This window comes from Sorex fumeus, unplaced genomic scaffold, assembly GCF_029834395.1.
Source record: "Sorex fumeus unplaced genomic scaffold, SorFum_2.1 ptg000098l, whole genome shotgun sequence".
Taxonomy (NCBI): domain Eukaryota; kingdom Metazoa; phylum Chordata; class Mammalia; order Eulipotyphla; family Soricidae; genus Sorex; species Sorex fumeus.
In genome coordinates, this window is record NW_026606155.1 from 65,835,949 (window position 1) to 65,860,279 (window position 24,331).

General features: G+C 37.7%; 1 pseudogene; it reads left to right on the plus strand.

Moving 5' to 3' along the window:
• The first annotated feature begins 7,432 nt into the window (after positions 1-7,432).
• On the plus strand, positions 7,433-24,064 carry LOC130041632 (protein mono-ADP-ribosyltransferase TIPARP-like; annotated as a pseudogene).
• The last annotated feature ends 267 nt before the right edge of the window (positions 24,065-24,331 follow it).

The following is a 24,331-nucleotide window of genomic DNA, read 5'->3' on the forward strand; positions in this document are numbered from 1 at the left end:
GTATCTGCTTGTTATCTGTTATCGTCTAACTATCTTCTAACAGATTAATAGACTAAAGCAAGATAAAGACACAAGACTTTCGAAAAGATCTGGAAGTAATTTTTGTGATGTTTTTAGATTTTGTTGGTCTGATTTTGAGAAAAACAGCTTGAATAGCCAAATTTGTGTAGGCAAAAGCCCTATTATTAAATTCAGGCATATACCATCATTATAAAGTACTCTAAAAATGTTATTATATTTCTCACAACCTTAGAAATGTAAAGTGTATAAAAATCTAGGTAATAAATTCAGCATTGTTGATTTTAAAACCTTGCAGCTTAATGATATATTCAATTAGTAGAATCTAAGAAAATAAGTTATTTTTGTGACAAATGGGAAAACAAAAGTTCATCAAAAGATGTCATAAAACATTCACATGCATTATATTTTAAAGATATTGCACATAAAATAAATACATTATACCATATTATCCATTTTACTGTATCACTATTTACAGCTGAAGAAGAATGTCAAAATTACTGTTTGAAAGTCAAAGGTTTGCTCATTCAAAGCAACACAATTAATATGAAATTGCATTACCAACAATGAAGCTATTCTACTTTGTTGAAGATGAATGATTTTAATATCAAAACTAGAATAATTAAAATAAATACATACGGGGAAATGCAACTTTTATCATTTCTAAATGGGTAAAATTTACTGTAGGCACTAGAAAGTTAATATGTTCTCTAAAGATTTCTTTAATTTAGTTGTTGCTAATTTATTCACACTAATACAGAAAAAAATACTGCAAAATTTTTCATAACAAAAAAACTGTGCATATCTCTGTGTTTTAGCTGGCATGTGGTTCTACACAGATGGTTTGGGGCTTTCTTTGCTGCAAAACAGATGGGCCTGCACTGTCCCTTACCAATCAAAAGAGAACTTGAAAATATAGGAATATCTTTACCTACACTGCGTCCTTTAATTCAAGAAATTAAAATGCCTAAAAGTATAAATAACTGCCTATGGAAAATAATTTTTGAAAGGAGATGTCATATGTTGAAATTATACAGTAACCCAGTTCATGTTTAATGCAAAAAATATAAAAAGTTTGGCTTGTACTTGATACTGTTTGTAACATGCAACTATTAACTTAAGAAATTTACAACTATGGAATGACTGTTATCATGTGTTCACCTTGCCTAAAAAACACTGCTGTTTTAAAACTTGAAGTGTAGTTAGCATATTTCAATTCAAAGTGATCATTCTAGGCAGCAGTATCCTTGAACCAAGTTAGCAAACAAAATAGGAGTTTGATATACTTATAGCTGACATACTTTGACAAACAAAAAGGAAGCAAAAAAATGTTCTGAATTAATCTTAACACTTTAAGCATTTTTTAATTATTCAAAACAGAAGTTAAAATTGGGGGGGGGGGGGTTGTGGACCACACCCAGTGCTGAATTAAAATTGTGGCCTGCCTTTAAATTTATGATTTCTGTGAAATGTGGAAAAACTAACTCAGAACTATTAAATATACTCTTTATGGTGTAGACAACTAAATTATACTAAGTAATGTGGCAGCATATTCTTATTTGATCATCATGATATTATAGATTATGGGTTTATGATCTAAGATTGTAGTATTTTTTTAAGGAAAGCTCTATTTGTTTTTTATAATCTTCACATAAGATTGCCAGCATGTGAACCACGACCTATTTCTCATATTTTGTAAATACACAAAATGACAGTGAATAACTGCTGAGTGTAGTCAAGGTCAATAGTCAGCTTTGAGAGACTGGTGTCACTCTGAGACATTATCTGCAAAGATCAGTTTAACTGTCTGATATGCTTTTATTTACTCAGAGTAAGGGATGTCAGAGTTCCAGGTACCCAGTACTTTAGTTCTCTCCCAAATTTACATTTATATGTTGAACAATCTTTCCAGAAAAAGAAAAGTGACAAGGTTCAAGGCATAACTAGCACTGTAGCAGTGTCCTCCAGTTGTTCATCGATTTGCTCGATTGAACAAGTAACGTCTCCATTGTGAGACTTGTTGTTACTGTTTTTGGCATATTGAATACGTCCTGGGTAGCTTGCCAAGCTCTGCTGTGTGGGTGGGATACTCTTGGTAGATTGCTGGGCAATCTGCGAGGGGTGGAGGAATTGAACCCGGGTCTGCTGCATGCAAGGCAAATGTCCTACCGGCTATGCTATAGCTCCGGTCAGAGGCTTAACTATAAAAAAAATAAATAAAGAAAATCATTTCTTATGAATCTCTATATCTTGATATCTATATTTATAGGAGTATACATACATTTACACTTATATTTACATATGTATCTACAACTATACATATAACTATCTCTCACCCCCTCCCATATATGTGTTTATATAGATGTTTATGTAGATAAGTGTTTATTTAGATCTTCATTCCTTGCAAATATTTTACCAAGGAATACAGAAAGAAAGACTTTTCCTTCACATATAAATACAGCAGATCTTAAATAGGCCTTCTTTTTATAATGTTCAGATACTGAAAAGAAACTGAGTATTTTTTCTTTTGTCTGTGTCATGCAAAATAACAGCTTTGCTTGTATTTTTTCAATTATGTGAAAACCAGTGTCTCTCCTAGATCTAAGATGAAAGGTTTTACCAGGGTAGTAAATGTAAATAAAACACTAAAATAAATTTATTTAAGAAAAGAAACTATTCTCAAGCAGCACTAAATACTTTGGCAGCATGTACATAAACAAACAATTTATATGGTAATTATAAATAAATTTCCCCAGTCTTTAAAACCAGTTTTTAAAGATATCACCTATCTTAGATGAAATTACTGTAGTTAAGTGAAGTAACACTGCACTCTTAAAAGTGTCTCATACTTTGGGTTTTAATGATTTAAAAAATAATTATACATACAGATGTGTGCATGTGTGTATGTGTGTTTAAAGTTTCCTGCATAATTTCCAATACAGTATATTTGTCAAGTTAAATGACCTAACTTTAAGCCCATAGACATAAATTTCACTAAATAACTAGAAATATAATGAGCAAAATTAAAACTGTTTTGAAAATTAAATATCAAAGAAAGAATTGTAATTCTTGGGATTCTGGTCAGTAAGAAGAACAAATATCACTCAATATTAAAAAATCCTAAGAAATTAAGCTTAGCATTATATGGGAGCTTCCTAGGTTCTATTGAGGTAGAGAAAATGACTACATAATTCCTTACTATTAGAAAATGTAGATTGTTTCATAAACTACTATAGGATTATATGAATTTTCAATATTTATCAAGAAATGCTTCTAATCTTTAAAAATACATAGTTACAGTAATGCCTATAAATTGTAATTATCTAAAACATCCTTGTCAAGGTAAACAATATTTTCCCATTAATTTGAGCACCGATTCAATTTTTCAAACCACATAAAATCGGTAGAAAGTTATGGTGTTTGATTTGACTTTTGTCAAAACTAACCTCTAAAATTTATTTTTTTCTTGCAGACAAGCATTCATTATATCATAAAAGTTACTATGTACCACTAATTTTTCCTCATCTCAAGTAAAAATGAAAAGAAAATGATTTTATTTGTCTTTTTGGCAGAATATACTTATAGCTATTTCTAGTGTCTGTAATAGAATAAATCACTGCACTCTGTGTGTGTGTATGTGTGTGTGTGTGTGTGTGTGTGTGTGTGTGTGTGTGTGTGTAAATTTTGCCATTGATGCCAGGATTGGCCATAGAGCTTTCTTTTCCAATGTCTGAAAGCCTATGTGATTTAAATCACATCTAAGCAGATAGTGTAAGAGTTATTGTATTATTGTGTCTTTATTTTTTGCAGTGTAGTAGAATTAAAAAGAGCTGGAGCGATAACATAGAGGGTAGGGCGTTTGCCTTGCATGCAGCTGACCTGGGTTCGATTCCTTTGCTCATCTCAGAGAGCCCAGCAAGCTATCAAGAGTATCCTGCCAGCTCGGCAAAGCCTGGCAAGCTCCAAGTGTCGTATTTAATATGCCAAAAACAGTAACAACAAGAATCACAATGGAGATGTTACTGGTGACCGCTCGAGCAAATCGATAAACAACAGGAGAACAGTACAGTACAGTGAGAAACAGAATTTAACTGTTCTTCATCTTATTTGTAATATGAAAAGGAAATATATTTTTGTTTTTGTGTGGTCCTGATATTTATGGCATATCTATAATTAAGCAAATCCTAGAAAAGCTAAGCAAATCCTAGAAAAGCTAACAATGAAGAACCTTCAAAATATATTGTACTATGTCAATTTTCATTCAACCAAAGGCACTCTGTGGAGGATAGATAAGTGAGAAGAAAAATGTAATAATTAAGACTAACCTCCTGATCAGTGTTTCTGAACCTTTTTCCAACTGTGGACCCATTATGATTTTGTTTCCTTCCTGTGTCACCTCCATCCTATTGGCTGACCCCTTGTCTCACATTGTAGGCATTCATTATATAATTTACTAACCTGACCCTATTAGAATATTCTAGGGGCCATATGGCATTTAGTCAAGAAATGATGCTTTAGGTGACATCAAGAGGAATAAGTATGCCTTCCTACTACCACAAGCATGAGATAATGAGTAAATGTGTTTTATTAGACTCATCTTTGCACAAAACCTTACACTTTTCCCCTGAGTCAAAAAAAACCACAAAATATGAATTAAAATGGTATCACTGTCACTGTCACTGCCCTCCTATTGTTCATCGATTTTCTCGAGCAGGCCCAGTAACGTCTCCATCGTGAGACTTGTTGTTACTGTGTTTGGCATATCGAGTACATCACAGGGAGCTTGCCAGGCTTTGCCATATGGGCGAGATACTCTCGGTAGCTTGCCGGGCTCTCCGAGAGGGGCGGAGGAATCGAACTCGGGTTGGCCATGTTGGCTGCGTGCAAGGCAGACGCCCTACCCACTGTGCTCTCGCTCACCCTAAAATGGTATAATATGAGAAAATTTAAAAATATAAAAATTAAATCAAAGAATCACTAATTGATTCATGACAGATCTTACATATCAGCAAGTTATCTGAATTAAGGTATTCTTTATGATTAAACATAGTGATTAAAGGTTTTCTTTATGATTAAACATAGTGTTGTTCCTTTTTTTTTGGTCTTGGCATGCTAGAGAGGAGGCAACCAGTATTCCTTAGACTATTATTTTGGCTGTTGTTCTTTACAATTTATTAATTTATTTGTGAATTCAATAAATATTTAATGTAGAATATTTAATGCATTAAATATTTAATGTAGAAAATATGAGAAAAGTAAACAATCCCTCATCTTTTTAAAATCTGAAAACCACAAATAATTAGAGTATTACCTATTGATAAAAATTGAGATCTTGATAATTTTTCTAATACAGTTTATATAAAATATATGTTTTTATCAAATATGTCCATAGTGGTATTATTTTTTGCTTCTACTGTAGGTTTTCATATTGTATTTTAATTACTTTGCATGGATGTATAGAGTTCCACTTATAAATAATGTTATCATTTTACCTCTTTTATATTATTGGATATATAAATTGTTCCATTAATTTTCTATTAAACACAATGCAGTAAGTAGTAGGCAGTAGGTAGTAGACATATCTTTCTCTAAATTTATTTATTTATTTATAGAATCACCCTGAGAACAGTCACAAAGCCTTTCAGTTCAAGTCTCAGTTGGTCATACAATGACCAAACACCAGTCCCCTTCACCAGTGCACATTTTTCACCACCAAGAACCCCAGTATACCACCCCCTCACCCACCCCTCACCTGTGTGGCAGCTTTCCACTTTACTCTCTCTCTCTGTCTCTGTCTCTGTCTCTGTCTCTCTCTCTCTCTGTTGATCACATTCAATTTTACGACAAAAGACCCAACATTATTATTTGGAATTTTCCCCAACATTCATACCTGCCAAAAGACATTATTAGATCATTTGTTTTCTATTGCTGATTATGAAGAGCATAGGATGCTGTGTGGCCACAGTAGTGGCCACACGAATTTGGATTTCTTATATTTTAGTAATAAACCTAGAGGGATTACTGCCAAAAGTCCCTGGGTTCTGAGATTGGTTTGTGTGCCACTGGGATCATGGTCGTTCAGAAGCTGGAGAAGGCATTTGAGGGTGGCAATCTGGAGCAATGTCGTGGTGGGGAGCAGGGCCGATTCCACTCCCCATCCCACCAGGCCCCACATGCCTCGTCAATGCAGTCTCACACCTGGATGTTCATTGGGCTCTAAAAGATGCAGGCCACTGTGTCACCACCACAAGGGGGGACAGGCGAAGGGACAGACACCCTTTCCCTCCCAGGGCAGCATAACTCCATACTTAAATGCACAATCCAGATGCATTTTGGTTAGGCATTATATTTTGCTCAGATTTCCCCACAACCATTCAAGTCTTTTTTTTTTCAGGAACAAACACTGATCATTTATTTTCCATTTATCACTTTTCATATCAGGAAATGTTTCGCGGCCGCTTACGCATACGGAGCTGATATCACCAGGAGATCCAGATGGGGTAGGTGCTGTTGCCCCACCTTCTTCCGATGGAATCCTGGTGACTATGCATTCTTTTTTTTTTAAATGTAGGAGTACTGCTATTTATTCAGCCACTGATTAGGCTGATTGAATTGTGCATAAACTCCACCTTACTTTTTTTATTTTTCCATTTTTTATACTTTCATTTATTGGACCACCATGAGAGCAGTTACAAAGCTTTCGGGTTTAAGTCTCGGTCATACAATGAAACACCCATACCTTCACCAGTACCCATTCTCCACCACCAAAAACCCCAGTATATCCCCACCACACCCTCCCCCTACCTGTGGGGCAGATGATTTCCACATTACTCTCTCTCTACTTTGATTACATTTAATATTTTGACACCAGACCCACTATTATTATTTGGGATTTTACCCCCACACTCAGATCTACCGAAACATTAACAGTAGACAGTTTGTTTTCTATTGCTGGTTATGAATAACATATGATGTCGTGTGGCTGCAATAGTGGTCGCGTGATTTTGAAATTCTGAAATTTAAACAATTAAATCTGGAGGGATTTCTTGCCAAAAGCCACTGGGTTCCAAACTTTGTTTCTGACTCTCTGGGATCATGATCGTTAAGCAGCTTCATCAGGAGCCAGAGAGGCCATTCATGGGTGGCAACTTGGGTTCTTGTTGGGATGGGGAGGAAAGGGACGGCTCCACCCCTGTTTCATGAGGCCCTGTGTGTCTCGTCACTGTGGGCCCAAACCTGACTGTCCAATAGCCTCTGGCAGATAGCAGCCACAGAGCCTCCTAGGGGGAGCAGGTAGAGAGACAGTAACTTTCCCCCCCCTGAAATGGCCCACACCAGTAACCTACTGTGGAGTCTGGAATCATTTCTGCCAAAAACCACTGTTTTCCGAGATTTGTTTTAAGTCTCTGGGATCATGACCATTAAGCAGCTTGATTTGGAGCCAGAGATGCTGTTCGTGGGTAGCCACTCAGGGTCTCGTTGGGTGGGGAGAAAAGGGCCGGCTCCACCCCCATCCCGTGAAGTCCCGCATGTCTCGTCATTGTGGGCCCTAACCTGACTGTCCAGTGGCCTCTAGAGGATGGCGGCCATCAGGCCACCAGGGGGAACAGGCCAAGGCATGAAACCTAGTCCCACCTGGGTTGGCCCAGAGCTGGTAACCTGCAGGGATTGAACGCGTTCTGCCAAAATCCGCTGGGTTCCCCGATTTGTTTCTGAGTCTCTGAGATCATGGCCATTAAATGGCTTGATCAGGAGCCAGAGAAGCTGTTCGTTGGAGGCAACTTGGAGTCTCATTGGGGTTGGGGGGGCAAGGGCTGGCTCCACCCCCATCCCGTGAGGCCCCACGTGTCTCATCACTGAGGGCCCAAACCTGACTGTCCAATGGCCTCTGGCAGATGGCAGTCACCGAGCTGCCAAGGGGGAGTAGGAGGAGGGACAGCACCCTTTTCCCCCTTAGGTGGCCCGTTGACAGTAACCTACTGTGGGGTCTGGATGCATTTCTGCCAAAAGCCACTGATTTGTTCCTGAGTCTCTGGGATCATGGCCGTTAAGCAGCTTGATCAGGAGCCAGAGAGGCCATTTGTGGGCAGCGACTCGAGGTCTCATTGGGGTAGGGAGGGATGGGCTCCACCTCCATCCCGTGAGGCTCCATGTGTCTCATTACTGCAGGCCCAAACCATACTCTCCTGCAGCCTCTAGAGGATTGTGGCCACTAGGCAGCAAGGGGAACAGGCCAAGGCACGAAACCTATTCCCACCTGGGGTGGCCCAGCGCTGGTTACCTGCAGGGACCAGACGCATTTCTGCCAGAAGTCACTGGGTTTCAAGATTTGTTTCTGAGTCTCTGGGATCATGGTCATTAAGCAGTCTGATCAGGAACCAGAGAGGCCATGCCTCCAATTATATAGCTGAGCCAAAGATGGTTTGTGGGTGTGTCTCCCACATACCTAACTTTTGGCTGTTTACTTTCTTTGTAAAATTTGCCCCAAGTTTTTGGGGTCTGGCCAAAGGCACAGCAGCAATTTTGGGGTATCTGGAAGTCTGAAGGCACCATCAGGCTGCTGATGCACTCGCCTCACAGGTACAGATTGACCTGCTGGCAACACCATATCCCCTCTCTAAGTATTTTTATTTATAACTTTTCCTCTTAATATATTCTTATAACTACCATTTTTCTATTGCTTTTGTGATGTGATATTTCTTTCATTTCTTTTTTTACATATGTGTGCTTTCTAACTAGTTTCTACAATTATTATGAATAAACAAACAAATAAATACTTTTCCTTCGCAGAAGTTGTGGATTTCAAATACTGAAGAATAATGTTATATTAGTCTATTGAAGTTTTTCTTACTTCACTCTTAAAAGTTTGTTCACTATCTCCTGTACTTTTCTCAATAATTTAAAAACGAAGATTATCTGAAGAGGCATTCAAAAATACATAGTTTCTGTCACCTCAGGCCTAGATGCACACACATCATGGTAGCACTGTCCCATGCTTCCATCTTGAAATCAGTCATGTTGCGACGGTCATTTGTTCCAATGTGACAGGATTCAGAAGAGTCTACAGTGTCTTCAAATAGAAGTTTTAAAGTCATTGTTAGATTATCACTGTCTTTTACACCCCTTTACCATCAGTCCAGTTCTGGTTAGTAGACTGCCTGTTATTTAACTCAGATAATATTCATCGGAACAGAGAAATAGCTGTAATATGACTGAGAAATTATCTTCTTTTGTTCTAAGGTTCTAAAATTCTGGCCTTATTTGTTCAAGAACATTTTTTGTTCTTTTTGGACTAAAATACTTGGAAAATAATTATTCATTCAAGGAAAAGGGTCTTCCTTGATTGAAAGCCAGCTTTTTTTTGCTTCTTAACCAAACTACTTTTGAGGACACTATATATTTTTTCCTTATTCTCACACGAAAATTGAGATAATAGTATAAATCTTTACTAATTAATATTATGGTATTATGTAGAGGATATTACTCTTACATTTTAAGAAATACAGAACTTGAATTTTAAGTTACCAGCACCTGGATTTAATTCACTTAAATGGCGAGTTATAACCACACTACTTTAAACACAGTAATTGAATTCTCTGAAACTACAAGATGTGGGTAAAAGTATTAACACTGGTTAGTATTTAAATGAATTAAATAATGAAATGATGAAATTTAAATGAGGAAATAAGTTTGTGCATGTAATAAGGCCAATGTATATGGCACTTTCATTACAATAAGTAGTAGGTGCCATTCTGATTAAAAATCAATTGGTTACCACCATATAAAAGCATCTGGATGATGGAAATATTTTAAATATCATATTTGATTATTTATAAAATATAGATTCTCAAATATGCTGTATATTCCTAAATCCTAATCAGATAGATCAATCATTTTATACACAAAATTTATATAACATGCCTATAGGAACCATCTTTATCTGACCAAAAAGCTTTGATATAATAGAAGCCAGAGAGATAGTACAACAGATAGGGTGATTACCTTGCCTGCAGTGGACCTGACTTCATTCCTTGGCACCCCAGATTGTTCCCCAAGCACCACCAGGACTGATCCTTGAGCACAGATCTAAGAGTAAGCCTTTAGCACCACTGAGAGTAGCCTAAATAAACAAAACAAAAACCACATGGAACCACACAGAACTAAACTGAACCCAATAATCTATTGGGGTTGATCAAAGTGGATTTCAAATTCAGTAGGTTTCTGAGTAATGTTTTCTTGATCAACATTTCTAATGTTGATGAGAAAAAAAAAACCAATTCCTAGCCAATGTCACAATGTGTGGATTGTGTGTACCCCATATTCGTGATCATTTTCGTCGTGTTTTGCTCTTCTCTGGGCACTCTGCTTTGCTTCCACATCCTAGAGATTCACAGGTTAGGTCCATTGGTATGTCTACATCATCCCAGTGTGAGTGATGTGGATGTATGTGTGACTGTGCCCTACAATTGAAAGGGATTCCATTCAGAATTTGTTTCTGCCTTTCTCCCTGAGCTTCCAGTTTAGGATAAACTCTGACCACATGCAACTTTCAGCTTGGAAAATGGGTTAAAATGTGACCAAGTGGATAAATGAATCTAAATTATTTCTTGATTTTAGAAGTGTTTATTTGGAAGTTTCATGACATTTCTATGTGTGATGTTATGCCACAGGAACACAACGTTCACTAATCTCCATTAGCCTATATTATAATTGATTTCTTTCACTTCTAAGATCCTGTCCAGGCTAAGTGAGAACTTGCTACACAGTTATAGAAAATAACTCTGGAAGGAGGGAAATTGGCTGAATATATAGTCAAGTTTACCATAAATATAACCCATATTGGGTATAGTAAAATATCTATATTTTTTACTTTGGGCTTTGGGCTATTTTTAGCTATTGTTAGCTAAACTGAATTATATCCAGAAGATCTTTCACATCCATACGGTCAATTTATTATGGTTCATGCCCATCGGATAATGTAAGAGACATCGCACATTTGACTCTCAAAGCCCTGAAATTATTCAGAAATATTTACATCATATAACTTTACATAGATTTTCCTTAAATGTAGAATTGTATGGAAACAATCAAGTAGAATTATATCTGAAAGTGTCAATAGACTTGAACTTTATCTTTTATGGCTTTCATGACTCTTGAAGTGCTAAAATACATTTGGAGCAAACAAACAACAGCATCTTCATCAAGAAGTTACCTCCACCTGCCAGTTCCTGAACTGTCCTCCTCATAGTAGCAAATGAGAGTGAGAGTGTGAGTGAGAGCCTATGCGAATGAGAGTAAAAAGTGTTACTTTCTACCCGCTGTATTCATTTATTTAAATATTTATTTTTTCAATATCATTCACCATCCACTTACTTTGTAAAACTCGTGTTATTTGTGTTTCAATGTCCTTAAATCTATTGCTGAGAATTATTTTCACACCAAAAACTATAACTTAAATGCACTATGTTTTTTAAAAAATTATGGGAAACAGTCAGAAAGTGGGAGGGAGACAGAGAATAATAGAAATTGATATAATTCAGTTTAACTTCTCTAATGTCTTTAAATCACATGATTACACTTTTGTGACTTTAAAATTGGGAGAATATAAGGGTAGAGGACTTAGTTCAATATCTGAGAGTTAACTAAGAAGTTTTCATATAACCACTGCCACTTTAAATTTTTCCATGCAAGGACATTCTGTCAAACCAAAACTTCAACGATGGGTAGTTAGAAATAACAGCATAAATGATGTTGTGAAAGCCCACGGTGATATATGCATGTGGAACACTGCTAAGAAGGTTGTGTAGAAGGAATCTAGATAGTGGTTGTCAATGAGCTTGGAACACAGTTAACTCAGAAAAGTGGTGATGGGACGTTTAGAGTAGGATTTGTGGAGGGCTTTGAACAGCAAGCCAAAGAGTCTGGATTTTGTTCTGGAGACAGTGAGGAACTGCAAATACTTTGCAAGCATGGGCTGACATAAGCAGAGCTGTGCCATGGGAAGATTGATAACCTGGCAGCAATGTGAAAAGGGGAAGTGTATGCAGAAGGTTTCCTGGTTTTCAGATGACAAGGTGCCATCACGGCACAAAGAGAGTTTTCTTTTTTTATGTTTTGTTAGCAGAAATCTTATATTCCCAATTATTTTTTTATCCTAAACTTTAAAATCTGTACCCATGCTAAACATAGTCATCCCTCTATTAAGACCTTTTACTAGAAATGGAGAAAAAGTTATAATTGTACATCCTGATATTCCTGATATTTTAACAAAATTTTGTGGCTAGTTTTATTCAATAAAAACATGAATTGTGGAATTATGCAAATGTTATAAGATTAAAAAATGAATTTTACTAAGCTATACATACTTTCTGTTCCAACATATTAAAAAAATCCCACAAATTCTTTTAGTGCATATATTCAGAGTAGTTTCACTAGTAATTAGGAAAGCTGTGCAACTTCTAAATTTTATTGCTAAAAAGGCAGTTTGTTATTATAGACTATTTTCTTCCTTTCTGAAGAAAACATATCTTGCTGTTTCTCTAGAAAACTTAATAATAGTCATTCATGTTTCCTGTGGTATACATTATTAACTGTAACAAGTAACTAAACTCAACTGAATCCTCGTGTATTTTCCAATTTTCCAGAACTTCCCTCAATATAATTTTGACACTTTCAAACTTAAAAAATGTTGGTTAACTACAGTAGGTATTTAATATAATTTTTATTTCTTCTAAAAAGCAGTAAGAGAGAAAGACTCTGAATCTTTAAGTAGATAAATACAATTACACAAAAATTATAAATTTTTCATATTATAACTTTGAAGTCATTTAAATTCTAAATGCCTTAGAGAGTTTCAAAGACAAAATTTCAAATACAATTAAGAGAAGTGTTTGTTTTTCTATTTGTTATTTACCTACCTTTAAAAGAGCATGACAAAGAGACATTTGTCAACTAACATGTAATAACTTAGATTTATGATTTGAAGTGTTAAAGAATTTTTTCAATTTTTTTTTTTTTTGCTATACTGTTTCAGAACTCCTTCTCAGTAAAGAAATCTTATCTAATCCTGTTTCATCCTTTAAAACTGCCTACACACTAATCTCTAGGGACAAATTTAATACTTTGCAACAAAGAGAATATATCCCTTTTCAGTTTGAATAGAGGAATTGTTAGGACACCAGTGAGGTATGAATAACATTATAATGCTGCCATTTACTTGGCAAAAGGAAAAGAAAGTCTCTTGTTGCAACCAAAGAAGAAGGTCTCCTTCTTTAGGTTAAATTTTTTGACCCCTAGTATATCCCCAGACACCTATGTAACTGCGCTATTTGGGTCTTCTACCTCTTGCGAAGTAAACACTGAGCAAATCTAAGTAAACAGTTTGTTTTAGTTGAAGATAGAAAGACTCCATTTAATTGAGTTTTGATGATAGATGTGCTCCAAATGGTGCAAACAACTTTGACATGGTAAAATAATATTGTCTTATGGCATGTGTAACACTACATAAAGAATCTTAGCTTAGCACTTTCTGAGTTTACAACATTTAAGTGAGAAAATGACAAAAGAAAGCCAAACTGTCAGAAACATAAAAACCTTTAACAATCCTAAAATACAGACTATATTCTCTTCTTTATTCATTTGATTTTTGGAATAATCTTTGCAACAGAAGGAAGGAAACGCAAAAGCAGTCGAACTTTGTACTTGTGAAACTTTATTTTTTTGTGGTCCACTGCATGCAGCTATAAATAACACCTCAACTAACACTTCGGTATCGATTTTATGATATAGTTGTGGGAGAAGTTGGGGCAAATCAAGTTGTCTAGGAAAGTAAATGCTAACTGAAACAAATCCTTAACTTCAATTTTGTCTACCACTTTTATTTGTGGATTATATTAGATGTAGGTTTATTGCCATTGAAATCAGGCTTAGAATTTTAGATTAGAAATTATGTTTTATCAGTTTCTACATAACATACACATATATATGAAATGTTTAATAGAAATCCACTAATTATGAGATGTTAAAATGAAAATACTAGATTATCATTAAATTCAAACACTAACAGTTTCATTCTTTTACCTTAGAATCTGTTGACCAACTAAAAGAAATAACATTTTTATAATTTTGATAATCGCTAATTATACATATACATAGATATTTATTTTTCATATATTTTTATTAAATCAATTGCAATGTAATTAATAAATTAGATATCAAAATATAAAGATGAATACCTGAAAATTATATAAATTATAAACCAATGTTGTTTCAATCGTTTCAAAAAATATTTAATCTCCCAAACATTATATATTTTAAGAGATGTGAGAATATTTAAATGCAGAAATATAAGCTCCAAAAGATATGTTACAAATATATATAGAGAAAGAAAATATAGCAAAATTTGTGGGAAAAAACAGATAATGCATGAAAACTTGTGATCCGTAACCCTTATCATAAAACTAGTATAATCTCTATTAAAGCAATAGGTGACTTTTTTTTTCTAATAATGTTGGAGAGAATGTCAGAAACATTTGGTCTTTAGTACTGACAGGATAACTCTGAGAACATCCAGAAAATCTTGGACAGCATGTTTTAATTAACTAAACATTTTTTCCAATACAAACCAATCTTTTCTGGTTCTGAAGTTACCCGAATGCTAAACAGGTTTCCACAGAATACTGTTATCCAGTGTTTATTTAAATAAGACCATTGCATTTCCATGAATTCAAAGCACTATCATACATGTGTGAATCCCAAACATGAATGACATTAATTATATTACATGACTAAAATTAAAGCAAGTGACTCTTCTGAATAAAGAATGTTGGGTCATTTCTTTTCAGTTGTTTGTTTTTTGGACAACACTCAGTAGTACTCAGGTAACCATGTGCCTGGAATCAGATGGAAATTATCTGCACACAAAACAAGCACCTTATCCCTGTTCCTGCTCTATGGTATAAGCCTCAGGCAACCACAAATGAACATCCGAGCTTGCAAAACAGTGCAGAGAAGCGATAAAGAAAGACCTCAAAATAAGAAGAGTATCAGTGCTGGCAGATGTGGCAGAAGCCAGGAAAAGCATTTGCAATGCCTGCCTGTCCTTCGCCAACTACAAGACCAAGATGACAGCCCTCTGACATCCTGATGGATCTATCACCTCTTCCAGAAGGGCAATGGAGAATATCATTGATGACCTCAGCTCAGATATCTTTGATAGCCATGTCTACCTGCCCACATACCAAATTCCTCAGGATGGGTATGTCGTTCCCAATGTTCTCCATTCCGAAATTCTACACTATATTTCGTCGGTAAAGAAGCAAATAGCACTCGGCCCAGAGCAAGGTCAGACTCGAATACCTGAAGAACCTGCCATCAGTAATCATCAATACACTGGCTCGGCTCTTCACATGCTACATGTCTGAATGCAAGGTTCCACCCCAATGGAAAACCAGCAGGACTGTACTTTTGTACAATAAGGGAGACATCCACGACATTGGCAATGATCGCCCTATCTGCCTGTTGTCTGTCGTCTACAAGCTGTTCACTGGAGTCACCCTGAATAGATTGGCAGAACACTAGATGAAGGACAACATTGTGAGCAAGTCAGGTTCCAAAAAGGATTCAGCATGATCAACCATATCCACACGATAACCAAGCTCATTGAAGTTTCTCTGGAGTTCAAGATGCCGCTCTGTCTAACGTTCATTGATTAAAGAAGGCCCTTGATTCTGTTGAGACTGAAGCGGTCATCAAAGCTCTAGCCAAATAGGGCGTTCAAACTCAATACATCAGGATCCTCCATGAGCTGTATTAAGGATTCACTACCAGGGTCAGTTCTCACCATTCTACAAGGAAGTGATCATCCATGTCAAGAGAAGGTTTTGGCAGGGTGATACCATTTCACCGAAACTCTCCAGTGCCACCCTCAAGAATGTCATGCGATGACTGGAATGAGAAGGAATGGGAATGAAGATAGACAGTTGGCAACTACACCACCTCTGCTTCACTGATGACATTGTTTTAAAACACCAAACATTAGCCAAGCGGCACAAAAGCTCGCCAACTTTGACTGTGAGTGTGGAATGGTCAGACTGCAGCTTAATCTCATGAAGATAGTGTTTAAGAGAAACAGTCTCGTTCCTGACATTCCATTCACTCTCAATGGAACAAAGATCTCAAAATGCAAAAGTTATGTGTACCTAAGTCGAGAAATCAAATGACCTGGCACCTGAGTTGTGCAGGAGGAAGATAGCAGCTTGGATCCCTTTCAGGAGCGTTGAAGAAATAGCTAAGATGTTGAAGAACCTCTAGGTTCAGGCCCATCTCTTCAATTCCACTGTTCTTCCTGCATTAACATATGCCACAGAGTCCTGGGCCCTACAAAAACGGATGAGAAAGCTATTTGTATCTCCTAAATAGGAATTGAAATAGCTATGCTTGGAGTATCACGCTTCACTCAAGTGAGAGAAACAATCCGGAGTTCTGACCTCTGTTGATGATCAAGAATCAGGAACACTGTCTCATTTGTTAAGGTGTCGAAAATCAGATGGACTGGAGTAATGTGATTTGGAGATGACCACTGGCCTAGAGCCATTATTGACTGGATTCTACGGGACGTCAAAAGATCGCGTGACTGCCTCCTATGCGATGGTCAGAATTCTTCGTCAAGACCCTGAATGATCAATTTCAGGGTCTTTGTGTTCCTGGAGCAAGTAGACACCATTGGGCTACACTAGCATGCGACAGGGACGAATGGAGATGTTACTGGTGCCACTCGAGCAAATTGATGAGTAACAGGATGTCAAGTGATCCAGTGATCATGTTATTGCAAATAGCAGGCTTTTTTATATTTTAATAGCTGAGTGTTTTACTGAATTATAAAAATGACTAAACAGTACTTTTCAAGTAGTATATATAATAATCAACCAAACAGTAAATGAAGTGCTTATATTTATTAACTAACTAGGAATTAAAAACTAATGTCATGGTAGAATTACTAAAATTTTTAAAGACTAAAAATATTGTCTCTCAAAGATGGAAAATGTCAAAGGATGACATTCACTGAAGATAAATGATAAACTTCTTTGAAAAATTGTAAAACATTTCCTTACCAATTCTAATAAACACCTAGAAATGACAAAGCACTAGTCAAAGTTTTGTTAAAAAATGATATCGATGGGGGTATGGTGCTGACAGCAGGTCAATCATACAGGTACACATAGGTACACTATGAGGCGAGTGCATCAGCAGCCTGATGGCACCTTCAGACTTCCAGGTACCCCAAAATTGCTGCTATGCCCTTGGCCAGACCCCAAAAACTTGGGGCAAAGTTTACCAAGAAAGTAAATGGCCAAAAGTTAGGTATGTGGGAGACATGCCCACAAACCACCTCTGGCTCAGCTATATAATTGCGCCAACCCAGGTCAGAATAGGTTTCGTGCCTTGGCCTGTGCCCCCGGCGGCCCAGTGGCCACCATCCTCCAGAGGCCATTGGATAGTCTGGGCCCATAGTGACAAGACATGCGTGGCCTCAAAAAATGTGGGTGCATCTGACCCTTTTCTTCCCACCACAACAAGACCTCGAGTTCCCCCCCACAAACGGCTTCTATAGCTCCTGATCAAGCTGCTTAATGGCCATGATCCCAGAGACTCAGAAACAAATCTCAAAACCCAGTGGCTTTAACAGAAATGTGTCCAGACCCGAAGTAATTTACTGTCGTCAGGCCACCCCAGTGGGGAAAAGGTTCTGTCCCTCCACCTGCGCCCCCTTGGCTGCTCAGTGACCACTATTCTCCAGAGGCCACTGGACAGTCAGGTTTGGGCCCTCAGTGACGAGACACGTGGAGCCTCATGGGATGGAGGTGGAACCGGCCCTTTCTTTCCCATCCCAATGAGACTCCGAGTCACCCCCTAAGTACAGCCTTTCTGGCTCCATCAAGCTGCTTAATGGTCATCATCCCAGAGACTCAGAAACAAATCTCAGAACCCAGCAGGTTTTGGCAGAAATCCCTCCAGATTTAATTGTTAAAATTCCAGAATTTCAAAATAGCGTGGCCACTACTGCAGCCATGTGTCATCATATGTTATTCTTAACCAGCAATAGAAAACTAATTGTCTACTGTTTCATTTTCAACAGATCTGAGTGTTGAGGTAAAATCCCAAAAAGTAATGATGGGTCTGATATCAAAATATTGAATATGATCAAAGTAGAGAGAGACTAATATGGAAATTATCTGTCCCACGGGTAGGGGGAGGGTGTGGGATGCGGGTATACTGGGGTTTTTGATGATGGAGAATGGGCACTGGTGAAGGTATGGGTGTTTCATTGTATGGCTGAGACTTAGATCTGAAAGCTGTGTAACTGATCACATGGTGATTCAATAAATAAAATTATAAAAAAATGAAAAAAAAAGTAAGGTGGAGTTTATGCCCAATTCAATCAGCTAATCAGTGACAATAAATAGCAGTACTCCTACATAACAAAAGATGTTTATAAAAGACTTTTAAAAATAATTTCAATATAAAGACATTTCAAAATGAAAAATCAAATGTTTATCATCAAATAGTCAAGGTATGAGATATTAACATGATAGAATATATCAGAAATACAAATTGACAAATTATTGATGCAAAAAAACTAGCTAAGTATTAATAATCTTATATTGAATGCTGTAAGTTATACAGAAAAGACAACATACTACGTACTTCCAGTTATATAAAATTGTGGAATAGAAAGCTAAACTATAGTATTAGACATTAAAATGTCCTAGGAATAAAAGCTAGAAGAGGATGGGGGAAACTTTCTAGGATGATAGAACTATTCTTTATATGGAATGGACATATAGGTTTCAACATTATGGTACCACATATTTCACTGTCACCATCCTCCCATTGTTCATCTATTTACTCTAGTGGGCCCTATAACGTCTTCATTGTGACAATTGTTACTGTGTTTGGCATATCGAATATGTCATGGGGAGCTCGCCACGCTTTGCCAAGCGAGATACTCTCAGTAGCTTGCCGGGCTCTCCGAGAGGGGCAGAGGAATCAAACTTGGGTGGCCCATGTTGGCCGCTTGCAAGGCAAACGCCCTACCTGCTGTGCTATCACTCCAGCCCACCACATATGTAAATATATTAAAATTTTAGCATAAGATTACAATAAACAATTTTACTACAAGTATATTAAAAATCAAAAAAGCAGATTCCATTTTAATTTTCCCTCAACTTTCTGATAAAATATCTCTAGCAATCTTTAGAGACAGTTATTTCAATATTTGTTTTTTCATTTCCTTGTTTTTGCTAGGTTTACTTACTGCAGTAATGCAATTACCCACATGGTTTACCTCCTATTCAAAATTATCTTTCCCAGGATGATTTGGTCTAGCTAAAGCAGCTCCTTCTTTCAGCTGTAGATTAAATATCACCATCTTCTAACTCTCTATACCATATTGAGTGCTATGGATATGTATTTCAGTAACAATCTCTACTTTTGAAATATAGCATTTATATCTTCTTATAATTACTCGCTTAAATAATTTCTTTATATAAAAAACCATATGCTCTGGAGAGGGCTATTTATTTGTTCACTTTAGAAGTCTCAGTGCCAACAAATTGCTGGATGCTTGATATCTGAGAAATGATTTTACAAATGACTAGTTAAGCAGAGGAAATACTTCTTATATCAGGTTTAATTTTTGTCAATTTCTTCTTCACAATTCCATTTTAAATTCTTCACTGTCTTTGCTATATATTCCAAATAGATTATCTTGCCTTTGTCTCTTGTCTTTCTAAGCTAACATTCACAGTGCTATAAAATATACCTTTCAAAAATGAAAATTATATCCAGTCATTTTATTTTTCTTCAACATTTAAATCACATAGCACTGTAGCACTGTCCTTCCGTTGTTCATCGATTTGCTAGAGCAGGCACCAGTAACGTTTTCATTGTGAGACTTGTTGTTACTGTTTCTGACACATCAAATACGCCACGGGGAGTTTGCCAGGCTCTGCCATGCAGACAGAATACTCTCAGTAGCTTGCCAGGTTTGCCGAGAAGGATGGAGCAACTGAACATGGATCAGCTGCGTACAAGGCAAATGCCCTATCCACTGTGCTATCGCTCCAACCCTTATATATTCTAACACTTTATTTCAGGATCAGTTCTTTATGTTCCAAGCTATAGTCTCTTGAACATGGTTTTTCTATCTAGTGTTCTCTCTTCTGTACCTCTTATTTGATCTATTGAGATTCCTAACTACTGTCCATTCTCCCAGCCTTTTCATTCCGCATTTTCCACAGATATGCAAGTATCATGTCCTCTTAATTTTCCCCATGATGTCTCTTTCTAGTTTAAATATCTAATAGTCTGTGTGTCCAAAAAAGAACATTTGTTATTTGTTAAATTGAAACAAAAAAGTCCATAATACTGTTCTTAAATATTATCCCAAGATGTTTCTTATTTTATAGGAAGTCCATTTCTTCATTCTCCACCTTGAAGTACTTGGTAAATCTCACAACACAAGAGACCTCAGTCAAGTATCATGTATTGGTATTCTCTCTGCTTGTCTCTATATGCCCATGACTTGGTTCGTGTTTCTGCAATAATAATTCCATAATATGTAATTATTTTTCTCTTTTTCCATGTTTATTTTCCTTTCCTAGTATTATAGCTGCAACAATATTTTTGTTTTCTCTTTGTCCCTACACTTGGTGCAATATTTGGGAAAGATAAGTGTGCATTGAAAGTCTGCTAAATGAATGAACAATAAATTCATATGATTTCTGAATGCAGTACACCTCTTCACAACTTATGCTTTTTCTCAGTCAAGTTTGCCCTATGTGCAGTTCTATGATCAGTGAAAATATTGTTCAATTAATTTCATTTAGACACTCTTCTTTCTTTCTTGAATATCACTGTATCACTGTCATCCCATTGTTCGTGGATTTACTCAATCAGGTGCCAGTAACATCTCCATTCACCCCAGCCCTGAGATTTTAGCAGCCTCTCCTTACTCACCTTTCCCAATGAGTGGAGGCTCTTTCAGGGTAAGGTGAATGAGACCTGTTATAGTTACTGGTTTTGATATATCGAGTATGCCATGGGAAGCTTGCCAGGCTCTGCCCATGCAGGCACGGTACTCTCAGTAGCTTGCTGGGCTCTCCGAGAGGCATATCTATATCTATAGATAGATAGATAGATTTTTTCTCTATTATTTATTGTCTATTGTCTGAACTCCATTAAACATGGTGTGGTAATTATGGAAAATGGGTAGGAAGTGCCTTATGATGTGTTGCGTGGCCCCATGGTCCAGAGAGCAGCCTGGAGAGTGACAGTGGTTCGGTAGTCGAGGTTGGCTGCTGGGGCTGGGTCCCCTGGGCAGGGAGGGGTCTTGCTCACCCCTCTCTGGGGCACTAGGAGTGAAAACAGCCTGGCACGGGTGTCCCTCTTCCAAGCCCCTCGGCAGCGCCTCATGGTTTTCAGACTTGCAGAGTGACTGGAACTCCTCAGCATCATAGAAACGGAAACCACAGAACCCAAGCCCACCCGAGCCCGACTGTGCCGTGCCTCTCCCCTCACCTCCCTGCAACTTACCCTGCCAGATGCAGCTCCTCGGGAAGATTGCACCCCTTAAGACCTGTTTTAAGAAGAAGGACCAGAAGAGGTTAGGCACCCGAAACCTGAGGTCCCAGAGACCCATAATGAACTCAATGCTGGAGTCCGACTGCTGGATGGGGTGTTTAGAACCAGAAACCAGGGTGCGGATTACAGTCGTTTTCACGAACCCATGGTGAAAAAGCCCCTGGAGAGCAAAAAGTTGTGTGCTCCCCCCTCCCCCCCGCCCCCACCCCCCCGCAGAGCAGCATGCCTGACCGATTCCTGACAGGGCAGATGGCAGGGGCCAAATACCAGAAGCCCCCCGCCCTCTTCCACTAATCCTGCGGAGCAGATGGTTCTAGTCCAGGATAGCAGCTTTCTTTCAGAAGCCATCAGTGGTACAGTGGCAGACTCTACAGCTGGGCGCTTCCAGACTGACCTCTTGCACCCAGTTTCTAGTGATGTCCCTGCTAGTCCGGACTATATAGACAAAGTCATGGATTGTTTTCCAGGGGGTTTCCAGGACAATGGTTTTATAATCCAGTACATTTTGAAGACTAGTGACAAGCTGAGTACTGAGCTCTTTGAGGACAAAAGTGAGGAGACTGCCCTCGACCTGGTGTTTGAGCTGGTGAACCAGTCACAGTATCACACTCACCAAGAGAATGGATTTGAAATTTACATGGACTTTCTGCAAAGCACTTGTATTTATGGCAGGGATTATTTGCAGCACCACATCATCTTGCCTTATCATTGGCAGATCAGGAGAACAACTTTTCAAAAGTGGCAGAGTATATCCAAAGATTCCCAGGAACATTTGGAAAGATTTTATTGTAACCTAGAAAATGATAGGATGAGAATTAAGTACGGAGCACAAGAATTTTGGGGAGATTTGAATATAATGACAGTATATGAAACAACTGAATTTGACCAGCTACGAAGGTTATCCACACCAGCCTCTAGCATTGTCAACTCTATTCACCACACCATATGGAATTTCTTCTGTAGGGACCACTTTGGATGGAGAAAATATCCTGAGACTGTTGTTTGGCTGATTGCTGATTGAAGAGGCCAACTCTTGGGGTCTGAAAGAGGTCCAATTCATGATGTGGAACAGCCACTCTTTCTTGAATGATAATTAATAATTTCTTCTTGTATGTTCTCTTGATGATTGTTGCTTATTATCCATCATTTAGCTTTAAAAGGAGGATAATATTGTAAGTTAGATACTTGACAGAATCTATATATGCTATGAAGCTTACAAAAGAAAATGTGACCTATGGCTACTATTGAGATGTTTATAGTCTAAAGGGGATAAGTATTTATAAAAATATAGGCACAGTTCAGTCTGCAAAAAGCTATAAAGCTATAATCTGGATGAGAATAAGATTCTATAAGATCAGGAGTCTGGAGGAATTAATTTTACATGATTCATAGGCAATGATTCAGAAAATGTCTGAGATCTGAGCTGATACCTGAAAAAAAGACATAGGAGTTTGACAGACAAATGGGTGGTTGTAAAGAAACAGTCTTTATAAATACAGATTCACAAAAAAAGAGCTCTGGCAACTGATTCACTCTCATTATTCTCTACATAGATTTCCTAAGCTCCTTGACTATACATATAACACTTTTGAACTCTAGTTGGCAACTTATTAACTCTCAGTATTAGAGACTCCAATGAACCTCTTCAATGACTGTGGCTTGGAGTTTTTGTCTTCAACTATATTAAGACAAAGGCTAACTTTTAATGCTTTAATTTCCCTTTATACTCGCAATATTTCCTCTTATTATTTAAGCTTATTTTCTGTATGTTTCATCCTCTCATGAGCTTGACTCATACTAATCTCTTGCAGGTGTCATCCCCTTTTTTCTGCTTTTTATGAGAAAAGTATATTAAACAGGTCTCTTCAATATTTAATGAAAATAGTGCCAAATTACTAATAAAATAAATAGTAATGAGAAACAGCCTTGTTCCTGACGCCCCATTCGCTCTCAATGGAACGACCATCTCCGAATGCAACAGCTATGTGTACCTAGGTCGAGAGGTCAACATGACAAATGACCTGGCACCCGAGCTGCGCAGGAGGAAGAGAGCGGCTTGGAACGCCTTCAAGAACGTCGAAGAAATAGCTAAGAGGACGAAGAACCTCCGGCTCTGGGCACATCTCTTTGATTCCACTGTTCTTCCTGCATTAACATATGCCTCAGAGACCTGGGCCCTACGCAAACAAGATGAGAACGCCATTCAGGTCTCCCAAAGAAGAATAGAAAGAGCTATGCTTGGAATATCACGTTTCACTCAAATGAGAGAAAGAATCCGGAGTTCTGACATCCGTCGACGATCAAGGATCAGGGACGCTGTCTCATTTGCCAAGGTGTCGAAAATCAGATGGGCTGGTCACGTAATGAGATTTAAAGACGACCGTTGGACTAGAGCTGTTACTGATTGGATTCCACGGGATGTCAAGAGACCGTGTGGCCGCCCACCTACCAGATGGTCAGACTTCTTTGTCAAGGTCATGAACGATCGGTTTGAGGCCCTCCATGTTCCCGGAGCGAAGAGATGCCTTTGGGCTACACTAGCACGCAACAGGGACAAATGGAGACGTTACTGGCGCCCACTCGAGCAAATCGACGACTAACGGGAAGTTAAGTGATTAAGTGATTACTAATAAAATATTACTAAAATTACTGGAATGCAATCAATGTTTAA